This window comes from Lipotes vexillifer, unplaced genomic scaffold (assembly GCF_000442215.2).
Source record: "Lipotes vexillifer unplaced genomic scaffold, Lipotes_vexillifer_v1.1 scaffold278, whole genome shotgun sequence".
NCBI classification, from domain to species: domain Eukaryota; kingdom Metazoa; phylum Chordata; class Mammalia; order Artiodactyla; family Lipotidae; genus Lipotes; species Lipotes vexillifer.
The window spans coordinates 5,286,826-5,294,056 of NW_006769677.1; positions in this window are offsets into that span (position 1 = coordinate 5,286,826).

The window sequence follows — 7,231 nt, forward strand, 5'->3', positions numbered from 1 at the left end:
CAGTGTGTATTTGTCCATACCCACAGAATGTACAAGACCAAGAGTGAACTCTAACACAAACTGTGGACTGCTGATAAAGATGTGTCAGTTCAGGTTCATTGACTGTAATAAATGTACCACTCTGCTGCAGGATGTTGATACGGGGGGAGGCTGTATGAGTGTGGGAGCAGAAGGTATATGGAAACTCTATGCACTTTCTGTGTGATTTTGCTGTGAACCTAAGACTGCTTTAAACAATAAAGAAAAAACCTCAACAAATATATTTTTTAATCAAACTGAATTTTCTGCACAGCCCTCACACATCTGTAAGACTGGGTATGACTTTCATCTTTCTGTGGAAACCCTGTTTTCTTTTACAGCCAACTAGGTCTTTAGCCTGACAAGGGATAATAAAGCAATTAAGGAAGAGAATAGTGTCTGAGATTTGCTCATTCCTCCATCTAAAATCCTAATATTTGGACTTCCCTGGTGGCGCAGTGGCTGAGAGTCCGCCTGCCGATGCAGGGGACACGGGTTCGTGCCCCAGTCCGGGAAGATCCCACATGCCACGGAGAGGCTGGGCATGTGAGCCATGGCCACCGAGCCTGCACGTCTGGAGCCTGTGCTCCGCAACGGGAGAGGCCACAACAGTGAGAGGCCCACGTACTGCAAAAATAATAATAATAATAAAAATAAAATAAAATAAAATCCTAATATTTGAGTATTGCAAGACAGCATGAACCTCAGAGTAGGCAGCCCACTTCCCAATCAGTGTTAACTATACTCCAAGGTGCTGTAAAACCTTGATTAGCCAGCATTAGCCATGCTAAAGGGCCAGAGTTCTAGTTCACTGGTTCTATGGCTCCTGAGTGGGTCCTCCCTCCCAAGCCTGGCCTCCTTGGAAGAAAGCACAGCATTTTCTGAGGATAGTAGTGTTCTCTCATTGTTGCCGTGACCTGGGTGTCTGCTTCTGGGGTCTAATGCTAAAGAAATAAATGTTAGAATCCACTGTAAGTGTAGCTTCTGGCAAAGGACAAATATCCAGAGAAGCTGGGCCTTTGAGCAGACACAGGGACAGCAGAAAGTTCCTTATAGTGGGACAGAGAGGAGGAGGAGGGGCAAGGGAGAGAAGGTCAGAGGAGGCCGGAGATGAACCTCAGATCCTTCACCACCACGAAATTCAGCAATGTGGGGGGAGAAGTCCACGTCACTGGGAGGGGACCAAGTGCTGGATCCTCCCTGACACCCTCTATGGAGGCCATTTACCAGGTTGCGAAGACCTGTGCCTAGTGTAGGTACACTTAGACCACATGCTTCAGCCCTGTACAATGCAAAGTCCAACGATCACCCTATACTAAGACTAACTTCAAATGCCACCTCCTCCATCAGGCCACCCTGATCACTCCAACTGGAAGCAATCTCTCCACTTACTCATCATCTTGCCATAGTTTCAACTGTGTTTCTTGGAGCCCATGAGAGTCAGAAGGAAGTTTCAAGAAACTCCTTAGTGAAAGGGTAGAGGGCTAGGAGAGGAAGGGCTCCCCACTACAGATCAACCAGAACAGCTGCACTTTTGCCTATAACATATACCAAGGTCCTTCTTACAATTCCATTTGAAAAGGAAAAAACTTTAAAACCACTAATGTACAGTGAAATAGCAGTATTACTGGACCATCCATCCTAGATAATCCAGATGGTCTCAATTTAGATACATGTTGTCCCATTGTCAGATAACATGTCAGAACATGTGTCCCTATTTGGCATTTGTAAAATACCATGGAGCTGATGACATTTATCACATAGTGTCTTGGATTATGGTTACTTGTATGCTTGCTTTATCACCTCAACAAATTATAAACTGCCCAAGTGTAGGCAGCATAATTCTTCTTTGCATCCTTCAGAGTACCTGTCACAGCGCCTTATACTCTGGTGTTCAACATGTATATGTTGCAGAACTATAAGAATGTTAGGTCGCATTCACTATCAAGCAGATTTATGCAGCAGGTCCTGAGAGTTACAGCATAATGGAATGAATGCGCACAATTCTTTTTTTTTTTTGCGGTACACAGGCCTCTCACTGCTGTGGCCTCTCCTGTTGCGGAGCACAGGCTCCAGATGCGCAGGCCCAGCGGCCATGGCTCACGGGCCCAGCCGCTCCGCGGCATGTGGGATCTTCCCGGACCGGGGCACAAACCCGTGTCCCCTGCATCGGCAGGCGGACTCTCAACCACTGTGCCACCAGGGAAGCCCCACAATTCTTATCTTTGCTTTCTAGACAGATCCACAATTAGAAACAATTTAAAGATAGGACTCTACAAACCAAAAAGGAGTCTTAGACTACTCTAGGAACAGAGATTTTAATATAGGGCCACAAAGGAGACAGCTACCTTTGAAAAAGCTCAGCATTCAGTGTTCACTTGATAAATCTCACAGCATTTCTGGGCTTAGGTACAAAGCATAGGGTTACCATGTGCTGATTCTTGTGTGGGTGCCTAATTTGCATAACATGTCCTTCTGCTCAGACAAGTGACTGGACCATATCCAGGAGCATCTATATGTCCCTGGAATCTTAAGATGAAGGCCTCTGGAACACAGCTTTCATATTGAGTCAAGTAGGTTTAGAAAGATGAGAGAAACATAGGTCAGCCCGAGAGCAGTGCCAACATTACTGGCTCAATTCCTTGGCACCGTGTGGGCCCCCAATAAATTCATGTTGAATGTGTGAAATGGCTCCCCTCCCCTCCTTCTCCAGTTCAGTCAGCAGTCAGGCAGCTCAAAGCACTCTCAAGGGCACACGTCTACCTATCTATTATCCTCCTTGAGGAAACTACCACAACCATTGTTTCTACAGCATTGAGGACAAAGGCTAGCAAGTGGGCTTCAGAGCATCCACAATGCCAGGTGGGAGAGGCGTGCTAATGAGTCTGGTCCATCAGCAGAGTGAGCTGCAGCAAAGGGTCCTGAGCCTGAGCCTAACTGACCTTGGGACCCTCACAGGAGATTATTGTCAGATGTGGTTTTCAAACATTCCTATAAAATGTTCTCTGTGAAGTAAATGTAAGGACTGTCCTAGATGTCCCCCACTCTACATTTCCTGGTTTTCTGTGTGCGAGTCCAAATTAAGTGACCTGTAATAAGCCCATCAGAAGATGGTCTGTCCTTTGTGCACAGGAACTTCTGACACTGGGTAAAACAAGAAAGGTGACACAAGAAAGGCAGAGATGCTGAAGGCATTATGTACCTGCAGGGTAGGAGTATGTCTGGTGCCTGTGTTGGGGGGAGGTTTATGGGTACCTGTCCTTCCATGTAAGTGCATGAATGCATGTAGGAGAGCAGGAGAAATGGGGGTGTCATTGCAGACCTCTCTCTTCCTCTCTCTTTTTTCAATTTGTTTCTCACTAGCCCAGAACATTAACAGACAAAATTTTACTTCCTGCTCATCTTATAATCACTGTCATAGTTCTATAATGTTCTTTTTGGCAGGTACCAAATTGGAAGAATAAAGAAACTTTGACAATGCAACAGTCTGGATTTGATACCAGGCATACAAATGAAGACGCATCAGAGAAAGAATTAGCAGGGACTGAAATCTATACAAACCAAGTTTTCACTGTCTGCATGACCTTGAATGAATCACACACCTTGCTCTAGTTCATTCAATAAAGCATTCTTTGATTCAAAAATATTTATCACGTGCCAGGTATCTGTACTAAGCTCTGAGAACATGTTCATTTATTCACTCAACAAATATTCATTAAGTCCCTACTATGTGCCAAGCACTGATCAAGTTGTTGGGATGCAGTTGTGAATAAAACAAGCAAAGTTTTTGCCCTCATGGAGCTTACATTCTAGTGATGTGGGGTAGAGGAGAAAATAAACAAATAAATATACAATATGTTGAATGATAAGTGCTATGAATAAAGGGGGGTAAAGAGATAAAAAGGACCACGAGTGAAATTTTATACGGTCAGTCCTAGGTATTGGTTCCAGGATGACCTAAAGATAACAAAATCCCAGGATGCTCAAGTTCCTTATATAAAATAGCATAGTATTTGCATATAACCTACATATATCCTCCTGTATACTTTAAATCATCTCTGGATTACTTGTTATACCTAATACAATATAAATGCTATGTAAATAGTTGCCAGTGTGTGGCAAATTCAAGTTTTGCTTTTTGGAACTTTATGGAATTTTTTTGGGGGGGGAATATTTTCAATCCATAGTTGAATCTGCAGATGCTGAATGTGTGGAGGTGCAAGGCTGACGTATAGGACGTGTTCAAAGCCTCTGGGGAGCTAACATTTAAGTAAAGACTTGAAAGAATCAAAGGAGGGAGACATACAGCTCTCTGGAGAAAGAGCACATCACAAAGAATATAATAGGAATGACTCCTCACTATACACAAAAGCCTTTTAAGTTGCCTCAAATCCCTTCTGGAAAGAGACAAACTGTAAATCAATCCTAAGGGCCTCACCTACCCAACATGGACAAACAACCTAAGATAAGGAAGAATGAGATGAATGTCAAAGGGTTTTTAAGCCTGGAAGGCTATTTAAATATTGATATTAGGTAATGTTATTTATTAGTCACTGGTTTCCAGTCAAAAATCAAGTCCAAGTATGCAGCTATAGTTGAAGGCCTTATCCACAAGTAAAATTGGTGCTGCCCGAGTTCAAAAGCCAATTCAAATGCCAAGAGTCCTCCTAGGATTTGGTGGTTCACTGTCCAACCTGCTCAGAACTGTATGCTAGGCCTGTAGTCTGCATGCTCACACCATCTCATATATACTATTTCCTGCTGCATTTGATTAGGCGAAAGTGAAATCTCCTAACCGAGATGTGACCTGACGTTCTTTATTTACAGGGAAATCACTGGTTAGAAAATTCCTCAGCTTTTGGCAACTGTTCAGCCAAATTCATTAGCACAGGTTAACTTTATTTCCAGGACTGGTGCAATTCTATTTGGGTAGCAAGGAGGGGAATCCTCCAGCTATAAGGACATTCTTGTTCGAAATGTTCTAAACTTCCAGTTTCTCTTACATTTTCCCTTAAATCTAACTTGGCCTGGGGGGGCGGTGGATAATCGAGAACATACACACAAGAATTCAGTCTGAATGTGGCATTTTGGAGGAAAACCACAGCTGAGTACACACCAGTGTGTTTCAGCTTTGCTACAAGAGAAATAGTTATGCATTGTACATGGACTATAAAGACATTTTTTGTAAACCTTACTTTTAAATGTTTGAATTTCAGGACTTAAAATGTTCCATGTGTTTAGTATTTCTTGTTCAGCTAGACTAAAGAAAAGTGGTTGAAAATTCAGTCTCAGCATATGTATAGTATATTTCAGGAATGCTTAATATGTTACTATTTCTGGAGCTATGGAGTTTGTGAACATGGCTTTTACATTCATCACTGGTTGTAGTCAAGGGGTCACTTATTCAATATGTATTTATTGAGTACCTACTATGTGCCAGCCCCCACTTTGGGTATGCAAGATACAACAGCAAAGAAACAACAGCAAAGCAAGTCCACAAATTAGAGGAAGCAGGCCATAAATGAATCTATAAGTAAATATAACATAATGTCAGGTAATGAAGAAATTCTTCCTGCTTTAAGCAGGGAAAGGGAATGTGGGTGGTGCTGCTATTCCAGAGGAATAGCCTCTCCTCTGAAGTCTCATTTGAATAAAGACCTTAAAGGATCCTTTTGGTTTGGGGGAAGAAGTACCCAGGCATACGGAGTGCCCCAGGCACTCCTGGAGTTCCTGGAAAAGCCTGGAGGCCATGTGGCCAGGGCAGAGTGAGTGAGAGGGAGAGCTAGTCATTGGAAATGAGGTCTTTCATAGAACCATATGTCAGAGGGTTCCTGGTTGCCCCCAAAGTGGAAGAACCCACAGTCCAGTTTCATTTTTTGGAGGTCCAAACAGTCATAATGAATTGCAAGGAGACCGTGCTATCAATCTACAATCTCCTCATTAAGCTTCACCTTACTCTGTATAAAAATTGGTATCTTTTGTTTTCTCTTCTGGACCCATTTACCCATGCACTTCTCCCCCCTGAAACACCCTTCTTGACTCCTCTCCCTGTTCAGTCTCTCCCATATTTCAAAACTTAATTTAAGCTCTGCCTCCTGTAAGAATCCTTCCCTAATTCTTCTGAATGACACTCAGCAGCTCTTCTGACACTGTGGCCAGAGGTTTTACTTAGGACTTCCTCAACATCAATAGACTGGTGTTCAGGGGAACCCCGAAATTGAATGCGAAAGAGTTTGTGTAATCCTCAGTGCGTGTTTTCACAAGAGCGTTCATAAGTCCCATGAGATTTTAAAGTGAGTCTGTGACTTAAAAGATTGAGATCCACTCCTTTTGACCAGTGCTTCTCACACATCAAATGTGCACATGAACCATCTACATATCATTAAAATGAAGATTCCAGTTCAGTAGCTCTGGAGTGAGGTTTGGTGCTGCTGGTCCCAGGACCATACTTAAAGGCAAAAGGCTAGAATATTTTATTCTGCACTTGTCTGCATACAATGGCTTGTTGCTCTTTGCCTCCTAAGTAGATTGCAGGTTTCTGCTAATACTTCTTGGCTCTTCTCCCACAGCAGGGACTAGAAAAATAGCCCATCGTTGGACCTGACAGATGCTTGCTCTACAGATATAAGTACATTAATTGAAACTAATTAAAATAGCTTCTCTATGTTCACTTTCTTAGTCTCACTTAGTTTTCTAATGTAACCACCTGTTTTTCAAGGTGCTGAACTTTTCTGTAACCCAGAGCAGAATCTCAGAACTCCTAAAATCTTCCTAAAGCAAAGTTTTTCTCTCTCTTCCATATTGAAATAAAAATCCACCAAACCTAAAAGACATCATGGTTCAGGAAATGCCTCCTTTGGAAGGATAATCCACTATATAAGGGCATTCTCCCTCACTGGAGATGTTCAGTACCAAGATGTTCAGTGCAAATAAATAATGTGGAACATCAAAGAAGCCAGGATAAATCAAATCACCACCGCTAGGCCCTTGAAGGGGTAGGTTCCAGATAAACTGTTTAGAGCCCAGAAGTGAAGTCTCATAAAGAAAGGGCAGAGAGGGAAAGTCTCTAGAAGTTAAGGAACGGTGTAGAAAAGTGAAAATGGGGTTTGGGAATAAAATTGCTACCTCAAAAAACTTGCCACTCTATATTTGCATAAGCTGTAAAACAAGTTACTTAGTCATGTGGAAATAAAGTGTTTTTAACAGCATCTAA